At 40.4% G+C, this 20132-nt stretch overlaps 2 pseudogenes; both read right to left on the bottom strand.

Moving 5' to 3' along the window:
- Positions 1-8708: 8708 nt before the first annotated feature.
- LOC102470414 (microtubule-associated protein RP/EB family member 1 pseudogene) lies at positions 8709-10100 on the bottom strand (annotated as a pseudogene).
- A 5619-nt stretch (positions 10101-15719) lies between these two features.
- Positions 15720-17165, bottom strand: LOC102469997 (microtubule-associated protein RP/EB family member 1 pseudogene; annotated as a pseudogene).
- Between the last annotated feature and the right edge of the window lie 2967 nt (positions 17166-20132).

Genomic DNA, 20132 nt, shown 5'->3' with positions numbered 1-20132 from the left:
AGCAGTTAAGGCAACTGTAATGGCATTTTTTGGAAATATATTGTAAAATAATAAAAGGTAACATAATTAAAATGGAATTGGATATTGCATTCTTGTTGTATAAGCGTTATTGATTACTCTTAAGCCTGTTTGTTCACACACTGCCTGGCAAACTCTCCCATATTCCTGCATTAATGTTACCTGACTAATTCTTGTGCATCTTCCACTTATCTCCTTCCTGTCACCACACCTGCCTCTCCTAGGACTGGATCAGCAGCTCCTATACATATACCCATTGTATGTTTAACATATTATAGACAAACTGCATATTTTCCAGTGTCCTCTCCCCTACTAAGCCCTTTGAGAACAGTGAGATTCCTGTTCATATTAAGATTGTAACTGTACCTGGCTAGTAATAAATCCTCAAAATTTTTTTGGAGAACCAATAAGGAATTTTTTAAAAACAAGTTAAAATATATGAATTGTACTTATTAACTTCTTGGGCAAAAGGAAGCATGTCAGGTTATATATATTGTATATTGTTTTTTATCTGGGCATCCTCATTTCTTTTTTTTTGGAGAGGTTTTCACTATGGGGCGTGTGCGCTCACCAGAAAGACAGAGAGAGACAGAGAGATAGAAAGCGAGAAATCACCCCCCAGAGGGGATGGCCACGCCGCAATCCCTTCTCCATTCTCCTCTTGGGATCTTGGACATGCATGCACATGCACCTGGCATGAGTTTAAGAGGCTGGGTCCAGGACATGAACCGTGGTCGACTACGTGGGAGTCCAGCGACATAGCCATTACACTAACTGCTGGTCCCGTGGGCATCCTCATTTCTGATTTAGTGGTTACTATTGACCAGATTCCTTCATCTAATTTGTCATTTAGTTTTTGTTTGAAAAAAAATTGAACAAGAAGCATGACAGCTCTCTTTTCCTTCTCATTACTGTTTGAACAAAGTTAGGATTAATTTATCCTGATTCTTATAGAATTATGAGAAAATATTATATATATTATATAATAGTGGTTTTGATTTTATTATGTTTTTTAACATATTTTTCATGGACATAAAATTTATGTAAGATTAAACGCACCATTGGGAACCAGCAGTTAGCGTAATGGCTATGTCGCCGGACTCCCACGTAGTCGACCGCGGTTTGCGTCCCAGACTCAGTGGCTTAAAACTCACGCCGGGCGCATGTGCATGTGTGCCCAAGATCCCGAGAGGAGAATGGAGGAGAAGGGATTGCAGCGTGACCATCCCCTCTGGGGGGTGATTTCTCGCTTTCTGTCTCTATGTCTCTCTCTGTCTGTCTGGCGAGCGCACGCGCCCTATAGCAAAACCTCTCCAAAAAAAAAAAAAAAAAAGATTAAACGCACCGTTTAACCATTTTGAACGTAAATGGTTTTTCATGTATTCAGAATGTTATAAAACCATCGCTTCTATGTAGTCCCAGGAGATTTTCATTATCCCCAACAGAAATGCTATAATCCAAGAACGCTCATCCATCTCCTGTCTTTGCCAGGCTTCCCAGCCTGTGGTAAGCACTGTCTGCTCTCCCCTTCCTGAGGTCAGTTGTTTCAGCATCCACATATAAGAGAGAGCATAAAGTATTTCTCTTACTATGCTTGGTTTATTTCACTTAACTTAATGTCCTCCATTGATTTTCTGTTTTTTTTTTTTTTTGGAGAGATTTTCACTGTAGGGCGCGTGCGCTCGCCAGACAGACAGAGAGAGACATAGAGACAGAAAGCGAGAAATCACCCCCCAGGGGGGATGGTCACGCCGCAATCCCCTCTCTTCCATTCTCCTCTCGGGATCTTGGGCACGCACGCACACGCGCCCGGCGTGAATTTTAAGCCACCGGGTCCGGGACGTGAACCACGGTCGACTACGTGGGAGTCCAGCGACATAGCCATTACGCTAACTGCTGGTTCCCTTGATTTTCTGTTTTATAAATGACTAGCTATGTGATCCTAGACAGTAATTTAATCTCTGCACTTTTATTCCATTAGAAAAACAAAGCTCTTTACTTCTTAGAATCCAGTGAGAACATGAATGCATTGCAAACCACAAGTTTACTAGTATATGATACAGTTACCCTTAATAGAAGTTGGACTTGAATTTCTTCCTCATTTAGATTCACGAGTGTTCCAGTGTACTTTTCTAATCATATTTTATCTGATTCTTCCTCAATTATTACATCCAATCAGAAGGATTTCTTGAGGCTTAGGGTTAGTCTTTTCTTTGTTGTTTTGTTTTCACATTTTCTCTTTTCAAGACTGTTGTCAGGATTTTGGTTCCCTTTGTGTAGATCACTCCGGAATCTCCATTGTATAGTCACCTTTGGCAGTTCTCTTTTCTTTCTCAATACCCATCAAATGTGACGTCTCGGGTTTTTATTTCTCTTAGAGCCAAGCTTATGACACACAATAAATTTAAATTCTGCACTGTACTTCACAGATATTTTTCTCATTTAACTTTTAACGACTTATGAGATAGGTGCATATTTTCACAACATTTTCCACTCTCACAAGGCAGCCTGCTTCAGATCTTCCCTGCTCTGCCTTTCCAGTTCCAGTGGTCCCCAACCTGTTAGGCACTGGGGACTGGTTTCCTGGAAGACAGTTTTTCCACAGATGATGGGGCTAAGGGGGATGGTTTATGAGAGCACACAACCTGAATCCCTTGAATGCACAGTTCTCAGTAGGGCTCGCACTCCTATGTCTGGCAGAAGGTGGAACTCACATGATGCGTGCAATGGGGAGCAGCAGTAAATACAGATGGAGCTTTGCTCGCTCATTTCCTGCTTTGAAGCCCTATTCCTGTAGGGGACCCATGACCTACACTTTTGTTTTTTATCCTCTTGCTGGCATTGTGTCAAATGACTTAACTCAGCTACTAGCCATGAAACTTACTGCTAGAGACCAGAAAAGTTAAATGTATGAACGAGGGACCAGCAGATGGTGTAATGGTTGTATTACTGGACTCCCAGGCAGTCACCACAATTGGAGTCCCAGACCCAGAGGCTTAAAACTCATGCCAGGCACGTGCGTATGCGTGCCCAAAATCTTGAGAGGAGAATGGAGGAGAAGGTATTGTGGTGTGGCCTTCCCCTCTGAGGGGTGATTTCTCGCTTTCTGTCTCTGGCAAGTGCATATGCCCTATAGCAAAAATCACCTCTCACTAAAAACAAAAAATGTACATATATATATATATACACACACACACACACACATTTATGTATATGTATAATGAAAGGAAGAAACCTGATCAGGCAACAGCATAACATACATAGAAAGCCCCCTGTCCGTGTAAAGGAAACCACATTTTCCTCATGCAGAGCTGGGCTTTGTGGCTCTTCCAGACCCATAAAACACTGCCTGAGCCACATAAACCATGTCTGTTGGCCAGAAATTGGCTACTTGAGATTAGCCTCATTCTAATCTATCAAATTAATTTTAGTAGCATTCTTATTTTCTGTTCTAATGTTAACAGAGGCCTACAGATTGGAGTTTACATTGCCTTGTTTAGCTTCAGAAGTGTCCTGACAGTTAAACCCCCAGCCAAGTCTTTCACACATTCTGCAAATGTTGGTATAGATTTTGTATATAAGGCACAATTGTATATCCTTTTTTATCTTTAATTTTTTAAAAATTATTATTTTAATATGTTATAGGACACATGCATTCACTGGAGAGAGAAAGAGAGAGAGCACGAGAAGAAAAGTAAATCATTCCCCAGAGGGGATGGCCATTCCACAATCCCGTCTCCATTGTCTCAGGATTTGGGGCACATATGCACACATACCCAGTATGTTTTACAAACTGTTGATTCCAGGACTTGAACCACATAGTGAGCCAGGTGGGATCCAGCTGCCCTCACCACCGCATCACCAACTGGCCCTGTATCTGTTTTTGTTAAGAAAAATGTTCTTGCTTTATTTAGAATTGTCTATTACAGCCTGGATACTGTTTTCATCTTGCCCTTTAGGCTTTCACTCATGTACTTTCTGGAATTTGGGATTTCCTTCTTTACACGCTCTCCTCCCTTTTAAAATATTTTATTGTGTAAACAAGCTCAGTAGATTACAGAAATACATGAAGAAAGCACAGCCACCCATCCTTCCACAACACCGGCAATAAAGGAAACAGTGTTTGTTTCATTTTATTCTTTTTTGTTTGTTTGTTTTGATTTATTTGTGTTGATAAGTATAGACTTAAATTTTTTAACAAGTTCAAAATAGGTATAGTGGAAAGTCATCTCTCTTTTCAACCCTAGTCACTGGTTCCTCACCGATGATAGCTGCTGTTGCTTCATTTAGAACAAACTCTTGTAGATAAAATCCTTTAAGTGTTATTTGGGTAACTTTACTATTTCATTTTTTTACTCAGCTTTGTATAATTTTTGGTGTGCTCATTTGCCCTTGTGTCTGATGTATTTTACATTATAAATGTAAGGGAACCCCTTCTTCCTAGTATCTAACATACTTCCATCTAAATGGCAGATATTCTTCATAGATTCAGAGTTTCTTAACCTTAAGTTCTTTATATTACTCCCAAATATTGGGTCATTGGAAAAGTCATGACATGGTTTTTTGTTTGTTTGTTTTTTGAGGTTTTTGCTATAGGGCACGTGCACTCACCAGACAGACAGAGAGACATAGGGACAGAAAGCGAGAAATCACCCTCCAGGGGAGATGGTCACACCACAATCCCTTCTCCTCCATTCTCCTCTCGGGATCTTGGGCACGCACGCACACGCGTCCAGTGTGAGTTTAAGCCACTGGGTCCGGGATGCGGACCGCGTCAACTACGTAGGAGTCAGCGACATAGCCATTACGCTAACTGCTGGTCCTGACATGTTTTTCTCTACAAAAAAAGTCATGATTTTTCTGATGACTCAATAGTATCACCTATTCTACAATAAACAGTTTGACAGCACATGTGCCCTTAAATGGATGGATTTTCCAGTTATTTGGAATCTGTACCATTATCAAAGTACAAAGGTATTAAAATGGCGGGAATATAGTCAAAATTTCTCAAGGCACTGCTAGGCAGAACACTTAAAGTAATCAAATACTTGGCAAAATGGATATAAAAGATTGAGAACTAGCAAGTAATCAAATAGCATAAATATAAATGTTTCAAGGTGAAGAAACTATTGATAGTTGTAATAAGGTTGCATTGTTATTTGGTATCCTATAAATTACAGCTCCTATTATTACATAAACAGAGTTACGTTGGTCTATAGATGTTGGTTAGTGGGTGTCACATTTCCTTCACATTTATAAGTCTCTAAAAAAAATAGTAATCCAAAGGAAAAATATTAAGGGTGGAAAGGCAGTTATTTTATATGACTTTTTAGCAAGTTATGGCTGTTACTTCTCTTCACCAGTTCCAAAGGAATGCATAAAATGCTATTTTAAGTGATTGTGTTCATGTATAACATACTTATTAGCACTCGCTATACAAGAATTCTGTGAACTACTTAATTTCAGATGCCTTCATTTTCAAAACAATGAAGACATATCACTGGCTATGAAATGGAAATACAGCCATTCAAAATAGTTGAACATTTATTGTGTCATTTACTCTACAGAGGCAATCTCATTAATAACATAAATATAGCCAGTTTATGTGCATATGTAGATGCAGGTATCTATAATGCACATTACAATTTGTAACTACCAAATACACAAGCGTAATGGGCATTTTGGTTTATTTTCAATACAAGCTTATATAAAACAAAGATTCTTGCCTGTGTGCTCTCTCTAAGGAATGGTTTCAATTTCAACTGAAGATTCGAAGGTTGTTTATGAAATTTTACCTACTTTTTTTAACGTGAGCTATTAAAGTAAAAGTAAGAAAACAGATTGGTTCTATATCTACTTTTCAGATTTCTGTTTTACATGCATTTTAATAGTTACCTCCATGAAGTCTTATTCATTTAAGATGTTCTGTTTTGTAGTTCCTATATATAATTGTGCAAGGGCTTTACAAAGTAATGTCTTTTGATAGGTAGTCCTAACAATTTTCTGAGTCTAAAGCTAATGTACAGATATTTACGCTCTACAAAAATCAGTAATATTAATACACCTGAATCACCTTACAAGAAAGTCTTACAGGATACATGACATTTAGAAATAGAGATACCCTGATTTTCAATAACTCTCTTCAAGCTAAAACACTCATCTCCCTTGTGTGGACTGGGACTCCAAATGGGAAACGTGGTAGGGAGACAGAAAAGAAGCACAATTTCTGAGGTTAGAGTCCTGAACCAGATCTTTCTTTAGTTTAAATGAACACAGCTACTTAGTAAATAATTTCATTATGTCTAGTCAATATCATGGATTTATTCCTCTAAATTTAAATCCAGCTCAATAATTAAGACATTATCAAGTCAAATTATGGAGTATTATAGAAAAAAAAAATCCCAGCTAAAATCCAGTTTCCTATAAACCTGATGCAAAGAACAGGCTACCTTGGCCAACTTTGTCCAGATCTACTGTAGGTATAGGGTTCTGGAAAGGGAGGAGTGATATGGGAGAGTTTGGAAATGTCTGAGGGCACATTCCTGTTTTATATGTACATGTTACTATGGTTATGGTAACTGAAGGAACTATCAACACTTGATGTGCTGAACCCAGAGATGCTAAATGTCCTTCAGTGTTGATGATGGTACCATATATTGAAGGTTGACCTGCCCAAAAGTCAACTAGGAAAACACTGGTGTGTCAGTTGGGTAAGGTGGCTGGATCCCACATGACTAACTGTGTGGTGCAAATCCTAGACCCAATTTGAAAAACATACACACTAAAGGTGTGTGTATGTGTGTATGTGTGTGTGTATGGCCAAAATCCTAAGAGGAGAATGGAGGAGAAGAGATTGACGTGTGTGTGTTTGTGTGTGTGTGTGTGTGTGTGTGTGTGGCCAAAATCCTAAGAGGAGAATGGAGAAGAGATTGACTTGTGGTTATTAGAAATGCAGTCAACTATGTGGGAGTCCAGTGATGTAACTATTGCACCATCTGCTGGTTCCAAAACAGCTTTCTTTTTTCACAGCCTCATTGTATTATTATGCTAAATTAATGTTCCATAATTTATTTAATCAGGGTTTTTGTTTTTGTTTTCACTAGAGGGCACATGCACTTGCCAGGGAGACAGAGAGAGAAAAAGGAGAAAGCACCTCCCGTGGGGCTTGGCCACACTGCAATCTCTTCTCCATCTTTCCCTCCTTTTGGGATTTTGGGTACACATGCATATAAGCCCAGCATGTTTCTCAAGCTGCCAGGGACTTGAGCTGCATGGGTCCATGTAGGATCCAGCTGCCTTAACTATCTTGACTTAATTTGTGTGTGTGTGTGTGGCCAAAATCCTAAGAGGAGACTGGAGGAGAAGACATTGCCTTGTAGTTATTTCCCCCCGGGGGGTGCTTTCTCACTTTCCCTCGCTCTATCTCTCTACGTGAGTGTACACACCCAATAGCAAATTAAGGCAAAACAAAACTAAACACTGGCTAATTCACTGAGTGTACACAAGTAATAGTACCATCATTTTATTGATCAGTAAAATTCTATATAAATTTAGACCAGATGTTTTATATTTTATTTGTGCATTAAATTAGTTGCAGACTCAGATTTTAAAACAGAGAAGACTTGCTGTATTATGTTTGTTAAATCTCAAAGGAAAATTATGAGAGCCAGTAGAAGAAAATCTTGAAGTCCTAAATCACTAATGGTAAGATTTTTTTTTTGAGATACAGAATTTTATTTAGAAACCGTTTAAAATAGGAAAAAAAAAAAAACTTGTCAAGAAAGACCAGGTAGAAAATGGGTTCCCAATAAAATGGAATTTAGGGACGACAAAAGTCTAAAAGGCCACAAAAGAGAAATAGCACCACTGTCATGTGAACAATGGCTAGTTACTTGCATTTTTTGGCATTGTTAATTACTGAACCTGGATTTTCCTCTGAATTCCACACAAAGCATGCACTACACAAAAATTTTATAAGATACCTGCTTTCTACACACATTTTAGGACAAGCTATCACCAGAAACAAATCAACACAAATACATACAGGGGCTGAACAATCTCAGTAGTGGGTGACACAGTTTGTAGAATTCTACCAAAAAAGATCAGGGGCAGAGCAAATGAGGGAGAGTTAAGGAATGAAATATTTTAAATATTAATAATTCAGATATTGTACTGTATTTTCTGCAAAAGAAAATTAACATTTAGTAACACACATGAATTTTATCTCCAAAGAGATTAGTGCACTGTCAAAGTATTAGGATAACAGTGGAGATCTGTCGATAGCAGATACCAAAAACACCCAAGTTTGCAGATCCCAAGGTAACAATGGCCTTTACTGATCACTTCCTTTGCCAGAGGTCCAGAAAGAACTTGCAGCATGATCACCCTCCAGCTGAACTTCCAATTCTAAGCAGCAAACTTTAAGGAGCCAAAGAGGAGTTCCCATTGGGCAAGGGGAACAGAGAAGAGAAACCCTGTTAGATGTAAACTGAAAAGACAGTAAAATGGGACAAAACCCCATTCAAATTCCAGAGATGTAGGCAAGTCCCTAAAACCAGTCATTAGATTAGAAATCTGGGCACACCTCATTTCCTAAGAAAACACAATACATAGAAATTTCAGGGGGAGTTGGAAAAACTGTCAGATAAATGCTCAATGAAAATTGTTGGTCTATTGGTCGATGACACCAAATGGCTTCACAGGGCAACTTAATATTTTCTCTTTGGGCCAAAGCACAGGCCTGTGAAGATTCAAGCAGTCCTGCAAGGCCTGCCACAGCAGCTTCCAAAGGTTCCAAGGTCTGGCCCGCCCTTCCCAGACACAGTGTCAAACACATACAAACTCCTGTTGTGTTATATTTTCTATTCTGAAATACGGAAGCATATTTTAAATACTCTTAAGGCATTTATTTATTAAAACATTCTCTGCCAAGACTTGACATTAGCTTAAAATTCAAATCAGTCTACATTTTTCTACTGAGGTCACCACCTCAGCTATTACATAAAACCCCTCCTCCAGCCTCAGTGTGACCACCATCCACACGGGGAGCCCCATGGCCAGCCTCTGTTCCTCAGGTGAACCAACTAGATGTTAATACTGCTCTGCTACAAGGTAAAAGCTCCTAATTCAAACTTACTGGAAAAGGAGGGAAATTCTGCAGTGTACTTTAAGAAGAGGTACTTTTTGCTTAGGTAAAGAAACCAGTGAGTCCTCCAAGAATGATAAAAGGGAGTATTTCACAGTTAAGCACATGATTTGGCGTGATGAATCTGGATGTGCCTCTGCTGGTCCAGGCTGTTAATACTCTACTTATACCTCCTGTGGGCCCCTTCATCAGGTATCACAAAGCCTTCATCTGTGGCATAGAGAATGTCTACAATCCGCTGCAATACAGGGTCTTTCCCCCCTCGTTCTCCTGGCAAGTCAGTTCAGTGGTCCTTAGCTTTCCACAGTAGAATCTCTTTCTCCAAGTCTTCGGCAGTAATTTTCAATACATTGACTGCTGCATCAGTTCAGCTGCTTCTTCATCCCCGTGGCCCAAGCCAGGATTTTTTCGTACCACCGCTGGGCCAGCCTTAGGACTTGCAGTAGTTCTCTGTGTTGAAATGGGCCTCGGTGGGGCTGCACTGCTAGTACTGAGAGGTTTCTTAGCAACAAGGAAGGGAGCCACTGCAATCTCTTGACCTTGTCTGGCAGCTACAGGGTCATAGTCTTTTCCATCATAGTTTGCGTCAAAAAACTTCTTGAACTACTGAACAAATTCAAAATTGTCCCGAAACTTTCCTTTTACTAATTTGTCCACAGGAATTATTTTGTCAACACCCTTCCTCTCAAAACCTGCCTGTAATATTTTGAAGTTCTGGATGTATTCGTGTTCTAGCTTTGCTTGGAATTTCACTTTCTTCAGGGCAATGGAGCCAGGGAACAGCATGTCCATAAACGGACAATAAGCACAACTGCCCCTGAGCACAACTGTTTGATCTTTGTCAGATTCAACGGCAGAGATTCATTGATACAGACCCGCTTTTCATGTTGACTTAGTTATCACTGATGACTGAGGTCAGGTACATGTTCACTACCATCTTCGGCTCTCTGTGGAACAGCATCCACTGCCTGCACCCGGCTCCGTTTTGTCTTCATTTTGTTCAAACCATCTCGGTGAGATGTTTTTTAATCATTGACAGACGACCTAAAGCCTTTGGACTTTCTAGCCACCAGAACTGCAAGTCAAACAAACCTTGATTTCTACATAAATCACCCAGTCTCCAGTATTTCTGTTAGCAACACAGTAGGGGACCAAGACAGAAATTAGTGTAGTTGGCAGAATCGCAACCACCTTACGACTCTGTTCTCTGAATCTTAGTGAAGCATTCTTTTGTGCCAGCTGTATTTTAAGAGGTCCCAGGTGGAACTTAACCTGCTATTAAGGCTACTTCTCCATCTTCTCTTCCACAATTTCCAAGTGGCAGCAGATTTCGGTGCCCTGCACATGAAGGAAATTCTACAGGATCATAGAATTCATGAACTGTGGAAGCCTCCATTGAAATTTCAAAGACTGTCTTAGACAGCCTGGGGGCCTAGGCAGAGTCTGGTTATAGGGGTGGAGCCACCATAGAGAACTTCCACAAGGGAAATGCCAAGTGGAAATGTAGGGTCAGCTCTGCTACAGAGAGTCCCCATCAGAGAAAAAGCATAGTGGAGCCACAGGGATGGAACTGCCCTAAGAAGTGACTGCATTCAACACCAGCCTGTAAGAACTGCAGGTGTGACACTCCAACTAGAGTGAGCTGAAGCACGGATTGAGCCCAGTAGACTGGGGGAACAAAGCTTCCTGATGCTTCAGGGCCCAACCCCCTCAGTGTGTCCAGGGTACAGGGAACGAATTTTCAAGACTGAAAGATCCGTTGGGTTTTTGCTTGGTGTCTGTTACTCCCTTCTTGTGGAATAGAAATTTTCTATCCCTTTTCATTGTATTTTGGGAGTGTGTAATTTGTTTTGACTTCACAGACTCATAGCTGGAAGGAGTTCACCTTGAATCTCAAGTGAGACTTTGGACTTTTGAGTTGGTGCTGGCCCAAATTAAGAAGTTTGAGACAATTGGAGTGGATAATTGTATTTTATGTGAGAAAGATGTGGACTGTGGGACCAGAGGTGGAATGTTGTGGTTTGGATAATGGTTTGTTCCCCAAAGATTCATGGTTTGAAATGCAGTCCCCACTGTAATGATATTGGGAGGTGGTAAGACTAAGGAGTAGTAATTAGATTGTGAAGACATCAGCATCATTAATGGAGTCTTTGTGAGAGAGACTGAGTTGTAACTCTGATGAAAAGTGATTAGTTCTTGAGAGAGCAAGTTGTTATAAAAGGAAGATGGCTGCCCCCAGGTCTCTTTCTGCACATGCTTGTTATCCTCTCTGCTTCTGCAAACCATGTGATGTAGGCTGGCCTAATGCCAACCTTATACCTTAGGAATTTCTAGTCACCAGAATCATGAGTCTAGTCACCAGAGTTCTAGTCACCAGAATCATGAGTCAAATAAACCTCTATTTTTTTTTAATAAGGGATTTATTTATTTACTTGCCAAAGGCCTGTACACTCACCAGAGAGAGAGAGAGAGACAAAGAGAAAGCACCTCACCATGGGACGTAGTCACACCACAGTCCACTCTCCTCTGTTTCTCCATCCTGTCAGGATTTTGTACAAGCACACACATTCACCCAGCATGTTATTCAAGTCACTGAGGTCTGGACTCAAACTGCAAGGTCGGCTCTATGAGATCTAGTTCCCTTAACCACTAGGCCACAGGGCTGGTCTAGCCTTTCTTTCTAGATAAATAACCCAATCTCATGTATTTCTATTAGCAATGCAACAGCAGACTAAGATAGTACCAAACAAGGATGGAGACTTAAAGTGAAGTTCTGTTAAGGTGCCTTTGTTAGAGCAGTGTAGCCCAAAACAGCTTTGTCGATGTTCTGCCATGGTATCAGAAGCATGGACACAACTCCACATATTAGTGATGTTGGATGGTGACTAAATGACCCGGTCAGCTCTTTAGCTTGGCTTACTTAGAGCTATAAAGCCCTGATATAATCAGAGATAGCAATGTTAAAGTACACGTGTTACTGGACAAGGGAGCTGTGCTGTGTTGGGTGAAGTACTAGGCTCTTTGGATCCAGATCTCTAAAGTTAGAGACCTGCTCTGAGATGTAGAATAAAGCTGCAAACAGAAGTAAAGTAGAAAGGGGAAGTTTTGTTTTGTTTTGTTTTGTTTTGTTTTAATTAAAAAGGTGAAAATTTTTAACATAAAAAGAATACACTCCACACAAGAAAGGCTTGTGAATGGGCAGCTGCTAGAGAAGAACAGCTTGCCCTGGGAATGGGGTTCAGTGTTAACTTTTATTGTGGGGTCTTGTTATAAATATTTAGGAGAGGAGGTCTGTTTGTTATATCTGCAATGATTTATTTGAAAATTAGCTACAGAACACTTAATGTATCTCTAATATGCACTGAACGTAACTGGTCATATGTGTGATACCCCTTTCCAAAAATTAATAAACTTAAATATGGTTAAGGCTAGGAAAATCTATTTAGGGATTAGAATGATAATTAAGCAAGATAAAAATTCATGAAAAATGACACTAATAGAACTAATAGCCTTAACTGTCAAAGGCTTCATGTCCTATGGAAAAATTGTATACAACTATCCTATACAAAAATCCTATTAAAATTCTTTAACAGTGAAACATTTCCTTTTTAGGCATGCCTTGTTCTAATATAAAAATATGATTTCCAACTTAATAAACTACAGAATATGAAACATGAATAACACTACTCATTTGTGGCTTGAGATTTCCCTTCTATTAGTTATCTTTTTACATTACATTCTAGTCACTGAGCTTACAAACAATTTAGTACGTTCGAGAAGCTGGTGGGACAAGAGAAGGAAATGACATAAATTAGGGTAACTTTGGGGTATGTTCCCCTTAGGAACCACCTGGCCATGGCCTGCTGCTTTGATAGATGAGGACACTGAGGCACACAGAGAGCAGAATCTGCCTTGTCAGAGAAAGTCAGAGAACAAATGTTCTCTGTGTTGTGGAAAACCTGTCCTTGGCCTGAATGTGGTGACTCCCATTAGGATCTGGAGTGATGGCACCGTGCTGTGCAGGGACTGGGGACAAATGAAGGCTTCATAAGACTAGGTCTGATTTATGGACACCTGTCTCTGGGGCAGTGCTGGGTACTCAGCTTGTACAGGCTAATTAATCTTCACCATCTCCCTGTGAAATAGCTAGGTCACAAAGAACATTACCCTAAACTTAGAGTCTAAGAGAACGAAGCGCCGAAGAGTTTTTACATTTTCCTATAATTGTTCACTGGATTAAGGAAGTACTAGAAGAACAAGGTATCTTCCAGCTCTCTGTTGACTGTATTTACTGAAGCAAATACTCCGTTTTATTGCTAGCTATAGTTTAGCTATATTTCTTTCCTTTCCTTCTCCCCACCTATTATGTGACACTTCTGCATAAAAAGTGTAAAAATGAGATAGACTGTTTATGTCAATGCAAAGATAGTGAGTGACTTGACCAACCCAACAGAACATTCACTAAACACAGGAAATGTCAATACTGTTCTATGTAAACAAACAAACAAACAAAAACTCTCCTCAACTTTTATCCTGACTTTATTTCATGTTAGAGAGACCATAAATTGAGGGGCAAAATGATGGACAGATACTTGGTTAAGTCATCATCTCATCAAACCCTCACTTGAGCTTTAAATGACACTTGAGGGGGCAGGAGGTGGTGTGATGGTTAAGGCACTGGACTCTCACATGGCTGACCATGGTTTGAGTCCTGGATTGGGCAACTTGAAAATCACTATGGGTGTGTGTCCATGTATGTCCCAAATCCCAGAAGGAGAATGAAGGAGAAGGGACTGCAGCATGGTCATTGCCTCTGGGTGGGGGGTGACTTCTTACTTTCTCTCTCACTTTCCGTCTCTGTCTCTCTCTCTGGCAAGCACACAGATCCTATAGCAAAAAAAAAAAAAGCAACCAAACAAACAAAAACTATAAAAGAAAAAAAGGAACTTGAAATATGAATAAATCTTTTATTTAGATGATATCTATTTAAAATAAGCCTGATGTCATCCCCTATTTTTAATAAAATAGCTTTCAAGTTCTAATTTGTTATTTGATTAGCTCTATAACCCCAGTATGCCTGTTTTTTTTTTTTTAGGTCAGGGAATATCTGAACTCAAAAGTGAAATTCTCTCCCCAGTGTAAACCTAGAAAAAGCATAAATGCGGGAATGGTGATCTGTGTTCAAATCCCACTCCGCCTGTTTATTCCTTGGGAAATTTCTGAGTTTCCTTTTCCACACTTGGAAGATAATGCTTTACAGGATAATCACAAGGATGAAATTAAATGATATACATGGAACTTTGCCTCAAAGTACACAAACTAAATGTATTAGCTGCTTTGATCTGTTTTGTTCTGTGTAAAAAACAAACAAGCAAAAGGAGGAACAATATTTTGTTTTAATGTTTTCATTTCTCTAGAAAAAATTCCCAAGTTACACTGCTTTAAAAACAGAATAAGGGAAATGAGAAAAATTTAAACTTGAATTTTACAAATTGAATTAAATATAGTCTCATTAGTTTTTCTAAATGGCCAAATTTCGCTATCTGGCATTTTCAAAATTTCTAAGTTGTTTAATTCAAACGTCTAGCTTACTTTAGTGTCATTCATTCTTCAACCTCTAGTCCAACAATGACAAAAATTATAGTATAATTATGAGTGAATAAATCTAATCTTCGTTTTCTTTATATCTCTTCTATTACAACACGAGTACTTAGAATCAAATAACAGTCATCCCTTTCCCTCTGTTTAACTGAAATCACACAAAAATATTTAATTTGGTATTTATATTATTTAAAATCATGAATTTGTATCATCTTAGCATTTAGTTCAGTAAGTGCAAGAAAAATGCTCTCCTACTATTATTATTATTCTAAGTAAATGTTTTAATTCGAACATTCTTCAATTAAAGTCTAAATGAGTCATCAAGGTTTTGCTGGATCAAAGAAAGGGGAAAGCACATGGTATTCAGGACTGTAATAACCTTACTGAATCCACTGCTTTACTTAGAGACATGAAAGACTCTTGTTTCACCATGTTCTGTCACTTGCCAGTTACCCCAAGTACACTTGAGTCAGGTGATCTATAATCCACCAAACAGCATAAAACACGGTACTGGGGAATTAGCCAATCACCATCCAACACCCGAACACTGACTTTCCAAATTAACGTGAATAGTAGGCTGAGGAACAAAATATTTTTTAAAAAGTGTTATTTTACCCACTCATGACACTTAATTGGTGATCTCAACTCCTGTAATGGGTTAGGTGCACTAATTTTTTCCCACCCACCACTTATCACACACAGACAAGAGAAACTATTTCAAGTGGGTGTAATGGTTTGGTTTCAGCATTTCAAAATCCTCTGCCACCTGCACAGGAAACTGTGACTGAAAATCAGACGGGGCCCCACAAGCAGTACAGAGGACCTGGGAGCATGGCTGAGAGCTGAGTTTGGGCACTAGACAGTTGCATCAAATCAACAGAGACATATTACTCCCAGTGAAGAGCATGTGGTCGGTCTTTGTAGCAGGATGCTGTTGGTCTATTGGTCGATGACACCAAATGGCTTCACAGGGCAACTTAATATTTTCTCTTTGGGCCAAAGCACAGGCCTGTGAAGATTCAAGCAGTCCTGCAAGGCCTGCCACAGCAGCTTCCAAAGGTTCCAAGGTCTGGCCCGCCCTTCCCAGACACAGTGTCAAACACATACAAACTCCTGTTGTGTTATATTTTCTATTCTGAAATACGGAAGCATATTTTAAATACTCTTAAGGCATTTATTTATTAAAACATTCTCTGCCAAGACTTGACATTAGCTTAAAATTCAAATCAGTCTACATTTTTCTACTGAGGTCACCACCTCAGCTATTACATAAAACCCCTCCTCCAGCCTCAGTGTGACCACCATCCACACGGGGAGCCCCATGGCCAGCCTCTGTTCCTCAGGTGAACCAACTAGATGTTAATACTGCTCTGCTACAAGGTAAAAGCTCCTAATTCAAACTTACTGGAAAAGGAGGGAAATTCTGCAGTGTACTTTAAGAAGAGGTACTTTTTGCTTAGGTAAAGAAACCAGTGAGTCCTCCAAGAATGATAAAAGGGAGTATTTCACAGTTAAGCACATGATTTGGCGTGATGAATCTGGATGTGCCTCTGCTGGTCCAGGCTGTTAATACTCTACTTATACCTCCTGTGGGCCCCTTCATCAGGTATCACAAAGCCTTCATCTGTGGCATAGAGAATGTCTACAATCCGCTGCAATACAGGGTCTTTCCCCCCTCGTTCTCCTGGCAAGTCAGTTCAGTGGTCCTTAGCTTTCCACAGTAGAAATCTCTCTCTTTCTCCAAGTCTTCGGCAGTAAGTTTCAATACATTGACTGCTGCATCAGTTCAGCTGCTTCTTCATCCCCGTTGCCCAAGCCAGGATTTTTTCGTACCACCGCTGGGCCAGCCTTAGGACTTGCAGTAGTTCTCTGTGTTGAAATGGGCCTCGGTGGGGCTGCACTGCTAGTACTGAGAGGTTTCTTAGCAACAAGGAAGGGAGCCACTGCAATCTCTTGACCTTGTCTGGCAGCTACAGGGTCATAGTCTTTTCCATCATAGTTTGCGTCAAAAAACTTCTTGAACTACTGAACAAATTCAAAATTGTCCCGAAACTTTCCTTTTACTAATTTGTCCACAGGAATTATTTTGTCAACACCCATCCTCTTAAAACCTGCCTGTAATATTTTGAAGTTCTGGATGTATTCGTGTTCTAGCTTTGCTTGGAATTTCACTTTCTTCAGGGCAATGGAGCCAGGGAACAGCATGTCCATAAACGGACAATAAGCACAACTGCCCCTGAGCACAACTGTTTGATCTTTGTCAGATTCAACGGCAGAGATTCATTGATACAGACCCGCTTTTCATGTTGACTTAGTTATCACTGATGACTGAGGTCAGGTACATGTTCACTGCCATCTTCGGCTCTCTGTGGAACAGCATCCACTGCCTGCACCCGGCTCCGTTTTGTCTTCATTTTGTTCAAACCATCTCGGTGAGATGTTTTTTAATCATTGACAGACGACCTAAAGCCTTTGGACTTTCTAGCCACCAGAACTGCAAGTCAAACAAACCTTGATTTCTACATAAATCACCCAGTCTCCAGTATTTCTGTTAGCAACACAGTAGGGGACCAAGACAGAAATTAGTGTAGTTGGCAGAATCGCAACCACCTTACGACTCTGTTCTCTGAATCTTAGTGAAGCATTCTTTTGTGCCAGCTGTATTTTAAGAGGTCCCAGGTGGAACTTAACCTGCTATTAAGGCTACTTCTCCATCTTCTCTTCCACAATTTCCAAGTGGCAGCAGATTTCGGTGCCCTGCACATGAAGGAAATTCTACAGGATCATAGAATTCATGAACTGTGGAAGCCTCCATTGAAATTTCAAAGACTGTCTTAGACAGCCTGGGGGCCTAGGCAGAGTCTGGTTATAGGGGTGGAGCCACCATAGAGAACTTCCACAAGGGAAATGCCAAGTGGAAATGTAGGGTCAGCTCTGCTACAGAGAGTCCCCATCAGAGAAAAAGCATAGTGGAGCCACAGGGATGGAACTGCCCTAAGAAGTGACTGCATTCAACACCAGCCTGTAAGAACTGCAGGTGTGACACTCCAACTAGAGTGAGCTGAAGCACGGATTGAGCCCAGTAGACTGGGGGAACAAAGCTTCCTGATGCTTCAGGGCCCAACCCCCTCAGTGTGTCCAGGGTACAGGGAACGAATTTTCAAGACTGAAAGATCCGTTGGGTTTTTGCTTGGTGTCTGTTACTCCCTTCTTGTGGAATAGAAATTTTCTATCCCTTTTCATTGTATTTTGGGAGTGTGTAATTTGTTTTGACTTCACAGACTCATAGCTGGAAGGAGTTCACCTTGAATCTCAAGTGAGACTTTGGACTTTTGAGTTGGTGCTGGCCCAAATTAAGAAGTTTGAGACAATTGGAGTGGATAATTGTATTTTATGTGAGAAAGATGTGGACTGTGGGACCAGAGGTGGAATGTTGTGGTTTGGATAATGGTTTGTTCCCCAAAGATTCATGGTTTGAAATGCAGTCCCCACTGTAATGATATTGGGAGGTGGTAAGACTAAGGAGTAGTAATTAGATTGTGAAGACATCAGCATCATTAATGGAGTCTTTGTGAGAGAGACTGAGTTGTAACTCTGATGAAAAGTGATTAGTTCTTGAGAGAGCAAGTTGTTATAAAAGGAAGATGGCTGCCCCCAGGTCTCTTTCTGCACATGCTTGTTATCCTCTCTGCTTCTGCAAACCATGTGATGTAGGCTGGCCTAATGCCAACCTTATACCTTAGGAATTTCTAGTCACCAGAATCATGAGTCTAGTCACCAGAGTTCTAGTCACCAGAATCATGAGTCAAATAAACCTCTATTTTTTTTTAATAAGGGATTTATTTATTTACTTGCCAAAGGCCTGTACACTCACCAGAGAGAGAGAGAGAGACAAAGAGAAAGCACCTCACCATGGGACGTAGTCACACCACAGTCCACTCTCCTCTGTTTCTCCATCCTGTCAGGATTTTGTACAAGCACACACATTCACCCAGCATGTTATTCAAGTCACTGAGGTCTGGACTCAAACTGCAAGGTCGGCTCTATGAGATCTAGTTCCCTTAACCACTAGGCCACAGGGCTGGTCTAGCCTTTCTTTCTAGATAAATAACCCAATCTCATGTATTTCTATTAGCAATGCAACAGCAGACTAAGATAGTACCAAACAAGGATGGAGACTTAAAGTGAAGTTCTGTTAAGGTGCCTTTGTTAGAGCAGTGTAGCCCAAAACAGCTTTGTCGATGTTCTGCCATGGTATCAGAAGCATGGACACAACTCCACATATTAGTGATGTTGGATGGTGACTAAATGACCCGGTCAGCTCTTTAGCTTGGCTTACTTAGAGCTATAAAGCCCTGATATAATCAGAGATAGCAATGTTAAAGTACACGTGTTACTGGACAAGGGAGCTGTGCTGTGTTGGGTGAAGTACTAGGCTCTTTGGATCCAGATCTCTAAAGTTAGAGACCTGCTCTGAGATGTAGAATAAAGCTGCAAACAGAAGTAAAGTAGAAAGGGGAAGTTTTGTTTTGTTTTGTTTTGTTTTGTTTTAATTAAAAAGGTGAAAATTTTTAACATAAAAAGAATACACTCCACACAAGAAAGGCTTGTGAATGGGCAGCTGCTAGAGAAGAACAGCTTGCCCTGGGAATGGGGTTCAGTGTTAACTTTTATTGTGGGGTCTTGTTATAAATATTTAGGAGAGGAGGTCTGTCATTGTAGCTGGCTTCTTTGTTTGAATTTGCAGGCTTTTATCTATGCTTGCCTACTTCTTGTCAGGTAAGGAGTCTGATTACCCCATTGCGTGTGTCCAGTGTGGACTTGGAAGGTCTGAACATCTGCACAGGGATGAATTTACCCGTGTCAGTTTGTTACTTGTTCTGAGAGGGAAGTAGGATGTTGACCAAGCACGTCAGTGAATTCTTGTGTGTATGTGCAAAATGGCAGGAGTGAAGATAAACTTTCCTAAGTTCTTTGAAGAAAGCTTAGGTAATAAATACATTTTAAAATGAGATCAGCTTCCCATTCCCAGCACAGGAGCCAGGAGGCAGGAAGCAGTCCCTGGGAGAGAGCCTGAAATATCCCCTGATAAGCTGTGATTGACGGGGCAGGTGTCCTTCCTCCTGCTCCTAATGCCTGCCTACAACGCTAGTGCCACTAGCGATGCCCACAGATCTTATAAATACATCTTTCGCTTATAAATGTACCTGGGCTCATCTCTTACTAGTAACCAGAGCATAGTAATAACAGCACTTGGTACCAGGAATAGGATATGAGCCACTACTTTAAGATCTTTATGTTGTTATCAGTATCTTCATGATCAGAGTGGAGTCCCATCAGAGGCATATTCAAGTTTTTGGAATCCAAC

The sequence above is a fragment of the Tupaia chinensis genome, unplaced genomic scaffold (genome assembly GCF_000334495.1).
Source record: "Tupaia chinensis unplaced genomic scaffold, TupChi_1.0 Scaffold000288_2, whole genome shotgun sequence".
In the NCBI taxonomy this organism is placed as follows: Eukaryota; Metazoa; Chordata; class Mammalia; order Scandentia; family Tupaiidae; genus Tupaia; species Tupaia belangeri.
Note: the sequence above shows the minus strand (reverse complement) of the source record. Positions and strands in the feature narration are given on the sequence as shown.